This window comes from Leptonychotes weddellii, chromosome 5, assembly GCF_054177405.1.
Source record: "Leptonychotes weddellii isolate Sample4059 chromosome 5, ASM5417740v2, whole genome shotgun sequence".
Classification (NCBI taxonomy): Eukaryota; Metazoa; Chordata; class Mammalia; order Carnivora; family Phocidae; genus Leptonychotes; species Leptonychotes weddellii.
Window position 1 is genome coordinate 85,730,145 of NC_138373.1, and position 16,530 is coordinate 85,746,674.

Sequence of the window (16,530 nt, forward strand, 5' to 3'; positions counted from 1 at the left end):
CACTCCCCCTGCTTGTGTTCCCTCTCTCGCTGTGTCTCTCTCTGTCAAATAAATAAATAAAATCTTTAAAAAAAAAAAAATTTGCCCACTGAGGTCATCAAGAGAGTATACTGCAGCCTCTACGTCAGTTCCAATGGAGGTGCTCCCGGAATATTCTGAGCAACTTCACTATCACTGGAAGATGTATATAGCTTTGAAAGTGACTGTGCTGAATTAGAGTCAACACTCCTTTATATAAAAATTTATGGTTTTAAAAAACTGAAGTAGTTTCTAGTCATCTGATTTATAAATGTATCTTAATAAGTAAAAATACAAACAAAACATTTTTAGTCATTCTACTTCATCCAGACATATACACTGAGGATCAACAGTTTCTCTAAAAATGTGTGAAAAAAAAATAGCCAGAATTAACCTGAAGACTTTTTGGGCAGGGGAACTATTTAAACTGACAATAAAAGTTGGACAAAGTGATCAACTTTGTTAAGTAAGCCTACTGGGAGGAAATATCAAATAAAAGTAGAAAGAATATAGCTTGTCAAGACAGAAGTCACTGAGGTCTTTTCCCTCCCTGTATTACAGAAAAACATCCATTTAAGGAGGTGCACCCTTTTATCTATCTCTCTAATACTCAATTTATCTCTCTTCATCTGACAAATTCATATTACTCCAGACAACCAAAATATCTAAATTTGGGTGAGTAGCATATCCTCCACTGTCCTATTTTGAGATTTGGCTACTTGTAATTCAATCCACCATATTTGGAATTATATCTAGAACCAGGAGATTCTAATCTATTGACTTCTCAACATGCACACATGACCCAAACAACTAGGTAAAAGTCAATGGAGAAATAAAGAATAATATATTGAGATAGGCAAAAAAGATATTTAGTCAGATTTTGCATCAAGTTTATATATCCTTTATTTTTTTAAGATTTTATTTATTTATTTATTTATTTATTTTAACTTGAGAGACAAAGAGAGCACGAGTGGAGGGGAGGGGCAGAGGGAGAAGGACAAGTAGGCCTGACGTGGGGTTTGATCCCAGGACCCCGGGGATCATGACCTGAGCCAAAGGCAGACACTTAAACGACTGAGCCACCCATGCGCCCCAAGTTTATATACCCTTTAGATTTCCAAAGAATATGGATAGTATTGAAAGAGCCATTTTATCTGGATGCATAGTATCAAACTTGCTGAAAAGGAGACAAGAGAAGGATGGCTTGCTATATTACCATGGTACACTTCAAATTTTCAGTGAGATTGTTTATCTGAATAAATTCACCAATAATGTCCAGCAAAACAGATAAATTTCATAAGACTATGAGTAGAACAGATTACTGTTAAAAGTGTCATTATCAATAAAAAGACTAATGGCCATTCAAACTAAAACTACTGTCTTCTATATGTTCTAACTCCCAATCTGTTCCTAAATGGTTTCATAATGAAATAAAAGTGGTCGTTTGCAAAAGCAGTAGATTTGGAGGACACTAAATGAATTACAGTTTTCAAAGTGAGCATTCTAAAATGAGTTCACTAGTAGCTAACCAGAAGCCAGATGACTTCAAACTACTGAAAACCACCAGTAATGCTCACAAAAGACTTAAACATTTCAATGAATCCTTTTACTATATTCTGCACTTAAGATTCACATTACAGCATAACTTTTCAATAAGTTACCATTTTAAAGTTTTAAATAAATTCTTTTTTCTTTCACACCTGTGACACAGAGATGTATTTCTAAGTTTTTTTCCCTCTGTCTATTCCAAATCAACATTTAAAAAAAAAGACATAATGAATCTGATATTCTATTGCAATTAAACAGTGGTCATTTCCATTTTGCAAGCAAGATGTCCAAGATAAAGAGATAAAGTGACAACCCCTTAAACATACTGAAGTCACTGTTGACTTTAGAACTCAGAACCTCTAGATCCTGGATATGGAAGATAATTTGATGTTAATAATTTGATGTTAATTTCTCACATATATAACACAGTTCTTGCTGCTACATGGAGCACAGACTCTTTATAACAAATACCCTACAGATCTTTAATTGGTAGTTAGGAAACATGCTTTTCCTAATCATCGAGTCTCTTTTAAGTATTATATTTTTAAATACTCATTTAGGGAAACTAATGAGGTAAGATATGAGAGGGATAAAGAAGGTATGTTGTTTTCAAAATTAAAAATTTCAGGACATCAGTCCAACAGGCATAAAGCAACATAAAACAAATAACTAGATAATCAAACAATAAAAGCAAACTAGAAATAATATGAAGGCTTTTTTAGAAACTATTATTGCACATATGCAATAATTACTTCCATCAAGACTTTTATTATACATTTGTTTTTATGGAATCATAATGCACAAGTGCATGGTATTGTTTAAACACATTCACCACATACCCCATAACAGAATATGACGACAATATGTATTAAGGATAATACAGAAAATGTGGCTAAATGCATTCTGTATTATGGTTCCATAATACAGCATGCAAATGGTTCTGACTAAGCAGACACAGGAGACAGTCATTAGTGCGCACGCTGTGAATGTATATTATGAATAATGCATAAAACTTGACTAAATCCTAATGAGTCCATTGACATCCTATGGGGTCCAAAGGAGGCTCGGATCCCAAAGCATGGCCCTGGCACATTTCTATCCACCAATCATTATAAAAAACAATACCATGAAAACAAAGGACATTAAACAACATGAATGTACTCTCATTCTAGGTAAAGCTTTTGAAATAAGCACAAAAATTAGAAGAAACTTTGAAAGGAGAACTAAAAGTCCATCTTACATCATCACCCCACTTACAGTTTTTCAAAATTATCTATTGCAATTTAAATGGGACAAAAGCTGCAGTTGAAGGTTTGATGTTATTTCTTTTCTCTGGTTTTCTTCAGGGAGGTGCTATTACAAAGAAGATCTAAGCAATCCCTAAGAAAAGTGACCAAACTCTTAGGCCATGGTGGTAGAAAGTCTTCCTGCTTTGATGAGAAATGCTTACAAAATGAATTATAGCCAATTAAATAAGGAAATAGATATAATGTGTCTGAAAGCAGTCTTTATGGTAGAAACTCCTTAAAATTCCAGTTTTTACACAGCTTTATAAAGAATCAAAAAGAATACCATGAACATGTCACATGCAGCACATAAAAAAAAAAAAATCAGTGTTTCCCCCCCCCAATAGCCATTAAATACTCTTAACAACTGAGTCCTTGAAAAGAGAAACCATGTCTATTACCCCTAGATGGGTGTACCCCAAGACGAACACCTATACAGACAAGTTCAGTGTGTTCACTGAGCCAAAAATGCAGAGCTGAGCAAGCTGTGCCTGAGATGCACAAATTAAGTATGTGACAGAAGCTTGTGCACCCAAGCCTCTCCTTGGAGTAGGAGTGGGAAAGCAAGGACAGCTGCTCCTTCGTGGTGCTCCCAGGGGCGGGTGGGAAATGGGCACTCTGGGAACACATCCCCGGAGAACAGTGAAGAGGCAAGGGCCGGCCACTTGGGGAAGCAGCAGGCCAAGAAAAACCCTCATTCTCAAAAAACATGCAAGAGCAAAAGGCTGAAGTGGGAGCGGGAGTTAAAGTTCTGGGGATGGAGTTCTTGACAATTTGCCTGGCTCCTTGACGTTTTCCCATCCCTTCACTAGGTACAAGAATGCGGCACAGTCAAGGCAAAAGGCTGCTGCAGCTGGAAGCTGCCACAGAACCTAAAGTGTGGAAATGTAGAAACATCTCCATCACTGAATTGTAAAACCGCAGGTCATTTACCACCCATATTTGGGCTCAAATCAGCTCCCAGGCGTAGTTCTAATGGCAATTTAGCCTAGATGGTGTGAAGCCAGGGCTCGCTGGAAGACCCCTTCTGCAAAATCATATTGCTATATTTTCCCATCCCTAACTACTAGAAGAGCCAGAAATTCTAAGTCTAGTAAACGTTCATGAAAAACAATCCTTCATACGTTTCTATTTAAAGAACAAATACTCCTGGGTATAGTTAAGTAAAAAAAAAAAAAAATGATAAATTTGTATTTGCTTTCTTTTGTGAAAAGAACTAGGACAATAAAGGAGCCTAGCATGTTTGGGGTAGACACTGGGTGATTTAAAAATGGTTAAAGATGGGACACACCGACAGATTAACTTGGCTTGCTTTTCCGATTGGACTGACGTTGGCATGACCATGGATTCTGTGATGAGGAATTAAGACTCTCAACGGACTCTTAAGGTTTAAAACTTCCCCGGTACTATATTATTATGTTTGTATTTACACCTGGGTAAACACTGTCACTGTTGCTAGAGCATGAAGTATGAAAATCATACAGAAAAATAAGGCATCTGTTGTAACCACTTCTGCTGTTTTCCTTGTTCTAAAATTTGCCTCGTAGCAAGTGCAATAGAACAAAGTTCTGTTCCTGATATAACAATTCCATAAAGCTATTCTGCTTTTGAAAACCATTCTCCACCAGGGCTTGTCCCAGCTACTCTATAAGCGACTGACAATTGCTTCACTCCCCCAGGATTTCTTCACCCCTCCCAGATGCCACCAAAAGAATCACAGAAAGTCTCTCAGTAGCACTTTGCTTCTCAGCGGGAAGCTGTACTGTTTGTGATATCCATTTTGATACAAACCTAAATTAGGCCTCTGGAAATAGGTAATGCATAAAAAGAAGCATTTTGTGTCACCAAATTATTATTATAGGTTACGGTTAACCCTTGGAAGATAGAGGTGAGCTCTGCAGCTCCCCACTGAGGTGACTATTTGTCATGAAATCACAGGCCCTACCTCAAAAGATGTTTCAGGTGAGCTTGTGAGAAGGCAAACTATCTGGTTGACCTATAGGATTCTGATAGCTAGTTTAAGTGGGGAAGCTACGAGAAATGCCAGTTAAACAAAAGGATCAGCACAGCATGGGGAGCCAGCAGTCGGCTAGCCCAAGTTTAACAGCTGACAGAGCCTAGAGATGGAGGGAAATGAAAACAGATCAGGATATTTTACTATCAGACAGATTTAAGACTCTTCTCTTTGAAAGCTTTCCTTGCAAAGCCATGCAGAGGGGCAAAAGTTCAGAGCTACGGCTTTTTTTTAAGGGTTGCTTGTGATAAAACTATTAACTAGTCACGTGAGTTAAAATAAATTAGAATATTGAATATACTGATGCTTCTATTTCTTCATACAGTTCAGATGGTAAATAAATTTTGTTTTGAAATTCCTTGCACACAAATTTAAATTTCTGGTCCATAATTAAGATGCAAAGAAATCTAAGAACTCACCCTAAAACTATCCCAGCATCATCATCCTAGCACCAGCTCTTGAAAACATTTGGCATTTGACCTTTTCTAATTTAACCTCTGTAATATTTGATTCTCTCTTATTCTTCTTTCTTCATCACTACATTAAAATAAGCAGGATTCACAACGTTAATAATTATAAACATAACTGAGTTCAAGAATCCAATCAAGGACTGCTTTCTATTAACCTGTAACCTAAAGGAACCACATAGAACACGCGTGACATCTTCCCATCTTTGAGCCCAACTCAGATCACTTTCCGATTAAAAATTGTACAAGAGTCATCATGTCATACAATAATAACTCAGCTTTTCCTTCTTCTTCATGCATTTTTATTCTGTTTTGGTAAAAACTATCACATGTGCCTGGCTTATCTCATTAAAATAAACAGACACGACTGAGTTCATATCTCTTGAGACACAGTAAACACAATGCAAAATGTAATTCCTCAAATTGGAATAACTGATATTTACTGAATAAATAACTGAATAATTAAAACTTCTTCAAAGTGAGTATCATAGGTTTATGGTGAAGAGCAACAGAATTATTCTGCAACTGGTATCATGAAAAAAAACAGCTAATAACCAAAGTTTTGTAAGTTTAGTAGACTATGGATACCAGCCAAATTTCATAGCTACACCAGAGCTTTTAGCTGAGTTGCTAAATTTGAAGGCAGAGTAAATGTTCTTCTCCCTTTTCTTAGACAAAACCCATAAAATAATAGGTTCTTTTTAATGTCTAAGAATGTTGTTTAAGTCTCATTCTAGTCAGCAACGAGATCTTCAGTCTCAGAAAAAGCCTAGTCAATCACAATAAGCTGCAGTATATAACATTTTAACATCAAAAGTCCTGGAATCACTCACTTCATAGTGAGGCCATCCTACGATCCCAATACAATCTCATTCAAGGAATTCCAACTAGCTAATTGCTTGGCATCCACAGGATATCCAGATATCATCTGAATTCCAGCTACTGAAATTAAATCCCCTATGTTTCATTTTCTAAAATAATCCCTCAATTCAAATATCCAACAGCATGACATCGGGTCACAGCTAAAGCACCTCGCTGTTGACAAGACACTCTCTTGAAAGTTTCTGCAGGCTAGGTGTCACACTTGGTACATACCTGTGCGATCCAGTCCCTGGGAAGTCGCTTTTGGTGTAGCTTCCTCCTTAAAAATATTCCTACACCCATGCTGATTTTGTATCTGTTCAGTTCAAATTTAGATTCATTGGTACTTTTCCATAGTTACATTTCTTGCTCAGTTGATATGTCCTTTTATTTATTCTGAAGTTTTCGATGTAAGACAAACAGGAATACCACCTTCTAAAATTACTACTATCCTACCATCCTCTGATGGAACATTAGTGGGAAGCAATATTCTCCAAAGCTATGAAGCATACACTGCCCTAAATTACATTGCAGTCGCTGCCCTGAGCTCACACATTTTTGAATAGAAAGGCTCCCAGGGATCTCTCTGTACTGACTGCATTTACTGCTTTAAAATATTTTTAACCCAGACGCTGAAGTGCCAGCCTTGCAGTTCCTCATGATAATCCCAGCTTGGGTGGCTGTTCTTAAGGGAAAGCATTCAAAACATTGTAACAGTGCATCAACTTTGACCCTTTTCACTTAAACATGAGACTCTTAAAAAAAGTTTGAATTCCAGAGAGAATCACTGAACTTTGACCTGCTTAAAATTAGTTTTGTTTTAGTGCCTTCATGGTGACTCAACAGGCCTATTTTCCAGACACTTAAGACGTTTCTGCCCCTGAAGATTCCAGTTCAAGTCCACAGCTATGTTTGCTGGTCAGATCAGAACACTTTGTCCCAGGGTTTCAAGCAACAAATTCCCAGATCTCCATCTCTTTGCCAGATGTTGGCATTAGTTGGTATTAAACTGGATCTAAACGCGCGTGCGCACACACACACAGAGACACACACACACACAGAGACACACACACACACACTACTCACAATCAGACGATAGGCCCTATTTTTCTTTTCTTTTTTTTCACATACAGCCTTTTAGGAAATAAAGTTTTCCACTCAAAATTCAGTCATGGAGAAATGTTTATCAGGATTATATAAACATTACTTACTAGCCTAACTCCTACAAGAATAAAACTCCTAACTTTTGGTAAGCAGTACTACGCTACATTTATAATACAACTTTCTGAATCTACTTTTCTTATTGGGCAACAAAAAAGCTACTGGGATTTTATTTTATAATCCATTACAGATTTTTAAATTTCCAGTGAATAATTATATTGTAAATGAACATTATCACAATATTATGTTTTCCTTCAATGGAATTTCAAAAACAACATTTGTTGTGAAAAACCCATGACAGTTAATAGGTAAAATAAAGTTACCAAAGAACTAAAGGTGTCATACAGTTCATTGTTTGATTTAGTACCTCAAAACTGCTCCCCCTTTTACCTAAAAACTAGCTTTTTTTGCAAAAACAAAACAGCACCCAATTTCATTAATACAATCTAAGATGTTAAATAAGAAGGAAATAACTATTAGTCTAGAACAATTCCTGCATAAATGCTGTGCTTTAAAATTTTTAGAATAGTTGAGGATAAAGGCATTCAGGAAATTTAGTACATTTAGTACTACAAAACCAGTAAAGAAGAAATGCTATCATAGCTAACCAGGATAAAAGAATCAGTATAACACAAATCAGTCTACAAAACTTACATACAAAACATACATACTTAAACAAGAAAACTTTATTGTCTCCAAGAGGTGAGTTAGCGATACTGGAAAGTAGCACAAAACTGAATACGAGACCTTCATATTCGAACATGGCTTTGCACTTAAATCTATCAATTTTCGAAGAGCAACCGGTGACGTTCTTGAAATACAGGCATTTGATCCCTATCGTTAATGTGCAAAGCTGGAAGTCAGAAGCAATAGGGTACAGTGTCACAAAAACTGATCACAGAAAAAATTTATTTGAATTGTTTTCTCTCTCATTAAACAGCACTAATTCCAATTCTAATACTCAGAAAATAAAAACTACTCAACTGAGTCTCTCTGGCAATTATTTCTTTCATTTCCTACCCCTTTGAGAAAGAACACAATAAAGATGTTCAACTGGGGGTATATGGTGAATGTTTGGATACATACATTACTACTTCATTTTTATTTTATTCATAAATCATTCAACACACAACATTGTGTGAGTGGTACCAAATGGCCACAAATTTCTTAAATTGAGAAAACATTTGGAATTCAATTATTTTACATTTCAAGCACATGTAACTGGGTTCTTTACTGATGGTTAAGAAAACAAGCACTAATAGTTTTAAAAACTGAGTCAATTACTTATGTGAAGAGGTCAACTAAAATGAAAATTTCAAATGCTACCAAATAGTACCTTCAAATGACATGAAAATAAGTATGAATTATGTAAGATGCTAATAAAAACACACATGTTTACAGATAAGACAGTGAATGGTAGTATTTAGATAAAATTATACAGAGACATTCCCACATAGGGACCATTATCTGAAGAATCTGCCAACATAGGATTAGTATTGTAGTTGCTTTAATCCTTTAATTGTCTTAATGATAAAATATGCTACTAATTGTGTAAGCTATTTTGGCCTTGCATTCCGAAAGACATTATTTGCATTTTTCTTTGTATATGTTGTAAAAACTAACAAGGTAATGTGACTGGTTTTTATACAAACATACCATGTCATCTACATGTGCTTTCCCTTCATAGGGCTCCCCTTAGAACACCACTCGCTTACCCTAAAGATGCCATCAGCCACAGTATTTCTACCACCTTCTGAAAGTGCTTTCTAAGTCTGTAACACACACACATGCATACACACTTCGAAATATCCTCAATGGTGACAAATTTCATAATTTGAAAGTCAATTTTAGCCATTTTCATCATTTCAGAGAGACATTTATAGCCAACTCTGGTGAATAAAAAAAGGATGATGAATCTTGGTATAAAATACGAATAGAAAGTAATGAGATGGATGTTTTAGTCAGGCTTGCAAATGATTCAAAAGACAATTCTGAGAGGAAGTTTTCCAAAATGTTTTGAACAAGGGCATCATTGGAATCAGGGTTTTGCTTCTCTGGGTGACAATTTTGAAAAACAACATTAATATGAATGCACAAATTATAGCACAATTGTTGTTTTTAAAAATCAAACTCGGTACTTTTCACTCATACTCTGCAAATATGAAATAAGCAGATATGCATTTTCATTAGGATGGTTATATATGTATGTTCTGAAGCTTCCTCTGGGTAAAACTAACCATAGGTTCGATTTGCAAAATGTTATATACAATATAAATTTAACTCTTGATCTTTCAATAAAGAACAAAAACCTTTATTTCCACAGATATTTACATCCAACCCCAGTCTGTGGGCTTCTATAAACTTTCTCTCCTATATACAGTCAAAACCTAACAACAGCTCACTGTGGGATTATGCACAAAAACTGCAAATTTAAACAAGGTGCGATCGTATACTTTTTCACACATTATTGTATCATGCTGCACCAGAACACTAATGTATGCACAGTTCCAAAATAGCTTGGGCTATTACTGCGCAGGCTTGAAAACTACTAAAATCCCAATAAGGGCACTTTTCAAAAACTGTTCCTTCATTATTGCACATTAGTAAAGGTTGCTTTTGCTATTTGTACTCTATAATATAAAAAAATACAGAAATGTGTATGACATTGCCTCATAATTTTGAGGTCTTACTTATTAGACTCTTTGTAGTTATAAAAGTTGTTTCATCAATATAAAGATGACAATGGGACTCAATACTATTTAATCGACTCAATTATGGAACAAATGTGCTTTTTTCCTTATGCTGTCCTACTTTCTTTTAAGTGGCGTTTGAATTATTGATGAAGTTGCAATAAAGCATTTCTTTGTTACACATAGTTTAAAAGTAGAGAATGATGTTTCATGGTTAATTTTTGGACTGATAGTGATAAAATAAACACACTTGTTGTCCTTTCAGAGAAAGTCAATGGCATGGTACAGGCTTAAAAGATTGACTTTTCCTTTTTTTTCTATTGTCTTGAAAATATTTTGTGCTGAAATCATGAATATAAATACAAATATATAAGGAGAAAATGGTAAGCAAAGTGCACTATAGAAAATACAGGTCCAAGTCTTCCTGGGTATTGAAAAGATTTACACCTGTGATAAATTTAGGTTCTGTTTTTCATCAAGCAGAGACATTTCTTATTTAGACTATCTAATCACTACATAAATGATGCCCCATCCATTCCATCTTCCAAACAACAGCCAGAATGATCTTTTTATTTTTTTAAAGATTTTATTTATTTATTTATTTATTTATTTATTTATTTATTTATTTGAGCAAGAGCAAGAGCCGGGGCGGAGGGGAGAGGGAGAGGGAGAAGCAGACTCGCCGCTGCATAGGGAGCCCGACACAGGACTCCACCCCAGGGTCCTGGGATAATGACCTGAGCCGAAGGCAGACGCCCAACCGACTGAGCCACCCAGCAGCCCCCAGAGTGATCTTTTTAAAATGCAAATCTGAATCATTTAATTTGCACTTGCTTTTTCGATAAAAACCCCAGATCCATAGGAGCAGCATAGGAAGACCCTCCTCCTCCAGCCTCATTCTTTGAAACTTTTGCCCTTCTGTTCTGTACCCCAGCCACTCTGGTCGCCTTAATTCCTCAGCATTCCAAGCGGTAGCCCACATCAGAGTTTGTCCGTGATGTTCCATATTCCATATTCACCCATACCTTCTCCACCTATTTACTTCCCCCATCTCTCTTCATATCCCAGCCAAAATGTCTCTTCCTCCTGGAAGCCTTCTATGACTTCCAGAATAAATCAAGCTACCCTATAACATCTCCTTATAATTTTCCTTTTCTGCCATAATGCACTGCATAGTATTTATCACTAATATAGCACAACTTTCTTAGTCAACCTACATTCACCAAGTTACCAGAGTAATCAATATGTTCCCCTCCTTCTGTGAAACTTATTGACCAAGGCACCCTAATGGCAAAAAGTCCACTCTGCACACCCACACACACCCACTTTAACCACTTTAATTGCTGCTTAATCCCAAGTCTGTTTATGTCATTTCTACTTCTTATTGTAATTGGGTAAATTCATTAAATATTACATAGCTAATAAAATATGAGGGCAAATGTTTTTAGTGGCACTAGATTAAATGTTTTGGAAAAAATAAAGGCAAATTGTTTTTAATAACCACTAAAGTTCTCTTTACTTCATAAAACTGGAATAAAACTCAAAAAAATGTACACAAATTCTGCACTTAAATTCCTTGCCAAATGCCTTTAAGCTTTCCTGCCATTTTTAGTAAATCAAAAAAAAAAAATGCCATAGACTATATATTATGGGTGTAACTTACCCAAGAAGATGGCAAGGATCATCACTCAGGGGACACATACTTAAAAGCCTTGGGTATACATCAATTAATTGGCAAATTGATAAACAGTGAAACACTGATAAAGCACATTGTTTAAAATCCTAAAATATTTAAAACTTATCACTTCTTTAGTATTCTATGCTTACGTGATTTTTTTAAATTCATAGTCCAGCTACGAGTCATAATTACAATAAAGAAGAGAACGTCTCTCTATTCTCTCTATTTGTTGGCACAATTAGATGATTAACCGCCATCTTTCTCACTAGACTGGAAGCTCCATAAAGGCAGGGACCAAATCTCTTCTGCTTACCTTTGTAACCCCATTACTCAACATTTATCACATGTGACAAAGAACAGACTTTCAATAAAAATATTTTAAATAAGTGAATAATGGTTAATATTAGTCAAGCACAACATTTTTTATTTTAAATTATTAAGATCAATATGTAAATAGTTGTAAGGAGAATAAGAGCAAGTATGGATGTGATCACCTGAAGATTTCAAGGCACAACCTGTCAAGATAATACATGTCCTTTACTCAATAATGGAGAGGTCATTAGTGTGTACATAAAAAAAAATAATAATAAGATTTAATTATTTTTAAAAATAGCACTCTCTAGCATAAGGAAGTTTCTGCCTTTTAATTTACAAACTATCCTTAAGTTTATATAGTTAGGTTTCCTTAGGAACCTGACCATGATTGGATCCTTATTAAGATTTCTGTATACTAGTTCCAAATCTGGCTACCTTTTAATTTTATCTATGATGAAAAGTAATGCTACCTGAGATGTATTTACTTGCTTCCTTCAAGAAATTCAAAGCAACCAGTATCTTATAAGCACACTATTAAGTATAAAAAGGAGAACACAACTAAAATGAATTTTTATTAACAAAATAAAAGATGTTCATAAAGAAGCTAAGCTATCTGAAGTTCAGACACAAGATGAATCTGGGATAATTCTTTTAAGCTGGGCTGAGTTTTGCCAGAAAAATGCTTATAAACATGAAAATTCCAAACAGACATGAAGAACTTACTACATTTATGAAAGGTTTTGTCTTTTCAGGTTCTTTATTGCTGAGATGATATAAATAAAAGTATCTTTTAATTATCACATGTAACTGATTTATAAGTTTATGAACCAGAGAAAAATAAGTAAAAGCATTCTGGAATATAAAGCAGGATATGGATCATAAATTACAGCCAGATATACACAGGGGTAATGGTGTCAGAGTGGCCCCAACCTTTTAGTTAATTATGAGGAATTGTTAAACAGGAGGAAATGCTAAGTCATTATGACCTTAACTCCACACACAAATACACACACACACACACACACACTCCCTCCACGAGTTTTAAAATATTTTAAAGCATCACAACTGTATTCTAAAACCTGATCTATTTTTTAATACTTGGAGTTCACATGATCTTATTTAAATAGTTACATGGGTCAAACTCAAAAAATGGTCAAAATTTGTCTCCAGTGCAATTTCTCCCCATTTAGTAATTAACTTATTCTCTAGAAATCTAGTTCAGAAGTCTTCAAGGTGCATGCAAAAAATAATATACTGGCATGCTAGAAAAAAAATTACATATATTTAAATTAGTTGTTCTATAGATACTCTTTATTCCCTCTTTATCTCAACCCTTTTAATTTCTATTTTTGGATATTTACCACTAGTAAAATAATAATCCTTTTATTAATGGTACATATACATGATCTAAAAAAATTAGGAGACCAGTGAATTAGATGCCCATCTGGGAACCTGAAAAACCTAGGCCTACACTCTTGTCCACATACTGGGCAAGAATTCCTCTTCTCTAACCAATGCACAGAGATACCATTTCCACCACCATATGTCTATGTCCAGTCAGCTGTCCTACGTCCAATTAAAATGTTCCCTTGGCCTCATTCCATAAAGACATTTTATCCAAAGCTAGAAGTTCAAGATGATCCACATGATTTTTCTTTTCTTTTCACCCATTTTGCCCACCCCTCTGACAACCATCAGTTTGTTCTCTGTATTTATGGCTCTGTTTTTGCTTTTTGTTTTTTGGTTTGTTTGTTTTGTTTCTTAGATCCCACATATAAATGAAATCATATGGTATTTGTCTTTCTTAGTGTGACTTATTTCACTTAGCATAATACCTTCTAGGTCCATCCATGTGGTCATAAAAGGCAAGATCTCATTCTTTGTTATGGCTGAGTAATATTCCATTGTGTACATATACCACATCTTCTTTATCCATTCATCTATTGATTGACACTTGGGTTGCTTCCATATCTTGGTTATTGTAAATAATGCTGAAATAAACATAGTAGTATGCATATCGTTCCAAATTAGTGTTTTCATTTTCTCTGGGTAAATGCCCAATAATGGAATTACTGTATCATATGGTAATTCTATTTCTAATTTTTTTAAGGAAATGCAATACTGTTTTCTGAATGGTTTTATGTTTTCATCTAACTATTAATAGATTGCCACGAGGGCCCTCAATTCACAACAGGAAGAAGTTCATGTTAATGCAATTCTCTCTCTTTTCTTTCATCATTTTGTCACATTATAATCTCATATGCTTCAGGACATGGATTATGGATTACATTGTCTAATATTTAGCTAACTTAACCTTCATAAAGTGGACAAAGGTTTCAAAAAGACTTCTTATAAGGGGTACCTGGATGGCTCAGTTGGTTAAACATCTGACTCTTGACTTGGCTCAGGTCATGATCTCAAGGTCATGATCTCAAAGTCATGAGATCAAGCCCCACTTGAGGCTCCATGCTCAACGGGGAGACTGCTTGAAGATTTTCTCCTGCTCCCCCCCAACTCCCCCCCAAATTAATTAATTAATCTTTAATAAAAAGACTTCCTATAAAACAAAACAAAAATCTAGGGATTTTCAAATAATACTAATGTAAATATAAATGAACACAGGAAAATGGCAAAACTGTATATCTTAGGCCACTGCTAGTTCTTTTTTAGCCATATTTCAAGGACAATCTGTAAGAATTCAAAAAAACAGAGAAAAATTCTCTGGAAAGCTGTGTTTAGTGGATGCTGTGGCATGCTACCTGGTGGCCCACATTTCCCAGCTGCCAGGAGTGTTGGCTGCTGAAGACTCACATCTAAGGCCCTTCCTAAGAATTGTCCTCATCCAAAGTTTACTCCCTTCCCAGGGATGGCCCATATCCAACACCAATGTGAGATTAAAGAGGCCTGGCCCCCTTGCTTCAGTTCAGGACATCTCTAAGAAGCCATCCAGTTCCAGAACTTCCCAGAGATTAGCTGAAGCCTCAGGTGTGACATAGTCAACCTCTCCTTAGGCCCATCCTGCTTCTCTCAGCCCCTCAAAAGCCCTCCCAGTAAACCCACTGCACACATATTTACATGTCAGAGTTGGTGTCCAGGGAATTCTGATGTACTACCACTGTTACTTCTACTGTCATTTAAACAGAACCTTGTTCTAAATGTTTATTGTGACCTGAATATTAGCTAAAGAACAGCATATGCACATTCTAGAGAACTGTGTACTCTAAAAATTTTACTGATGGGGTACCCCTAAAGTATTAATATGTCACCAAATATGCAAAGACAGCATTTTAACTGCCGACTTAAGGAGCCAGATTTCCATTTTTTGGGTAACACATCATTAGTTCATTCACAAGCAAAGCTGACCATGTTACTCAACACTATAAGGACCCCCATGGCCTACAAGACAGAATCTGGTGCATATGAGTCTATGATAAAAATATCACCTTGATCTGACTACTGTCAACAATCATGGCCTCATCTCAGCTGGTCTCTACTATGTTCTACTGACACCAAACTCTCTGTAATTTCACAAACATACCATGCCATTTCTCACCTCCTCGCCTTTTTACTTATGTCGCACTGCCTGCTTGGAATACCCACCTCCCTTCTCAGAGCACCACTCCCTGCCCTACTTAGCTTAAGTCAGAGCCTTACAAAGTGCAGGTTGCTGGGAGCAGTGTGCCCAAGTGCTGGCAATAAAGGGGTGCAAAGTCTGCAGAAATTTTAAGAAGCATAATATAACTAACTAAAAGCAGTGGGCTTTTTATTATCATCTGGCTCCAACAATTCTAAATTGTATAAGTAATAAAATGGTCTTTCCCACTGAGGCTGACTGCCCCTAAAACCCACCCGGGATGTGCCACTCACCTGTTTTAAGCTTTGACTTAGGAACGCCAGTTAACATTGGACAATCCTAGTAAAACTTTAGGTTTGAATATAGATCATCATTAACTCCAAGAAATCCAAAGAAGTTGTAAAAAGGTAAAAGTAATAAATACATGATGTTCTCAGAGATAAACAACATTCACATAGTCAATGTAACTGTTTCCTGAACTGATTTAACCCCTCCTACACACACAAATGAAAGGATGAAATTATATTGGAAGAAAGGGAAAAGGAATATGTGTGGTTTTAGGACAGCAAGGTAGAGGAAGAGTAGAATAACAAAGCCAAATACTAAGAAATAGATAAATAATATTTTTCCTTAAATAAAAAAAAATAAGGAGTAAACACTTAATTCAGAAATTCAGACTTGTGGGGCACCTGGGTGGCTCAGTTGGTTAAGCATCTGACTCCTGATTTCAGCTCAGGTCATGACCTCAGTGTTGTGAGATGGAGCCCCAGATTGGGTATCAGGCTCCACACCTAGTGCTTAAGATTCTCTCTCTCCCTCCCCCCTTGCTCCTCCCACACCTCTCCCTCTCTAAAAGAAAAAAAAGAAAAAAAATACAGAGTTAAAAGAAGTAGCAATGGAGTAGGCATGGTCCTTACT

At 35.9% G+C, this 16,530-nt stretch overlaps 1 protein-coding gene across 13 annotated transcripts in view; it reads right to left on the bottom strand.

Annotated features, from left to right (window-relative positions):
• SOX5 (SRY-box transcription factor 5) overlaps positions 1-16,530 on the bottom strand; it is a 993,366-nt gene that overhangs the window by 960,516 nt on the left and 16,320 nt on the right. For 3 of the 13 annotated variants that reach the window (XM_081821352.1, XM_081821349.1, XM_081821351.1), the window contains exon 1: positions 6,429-7,513. The exons of 5 other annotated variants lie outside the window; for them this stretch is intronic. The gene's annotated coding sequence lies outside the window, so the exon portion shown is untranslated. Of the gene's footprint in view, positions 1-5,285; positions 7,514-16,530 lie in introns of those variants that run through there. 5 more of the 13 variants (XR_014145609.1, XR_014145610.1, XM_081821345.1 and 2 more) reach the window with 4 other exon arrangements.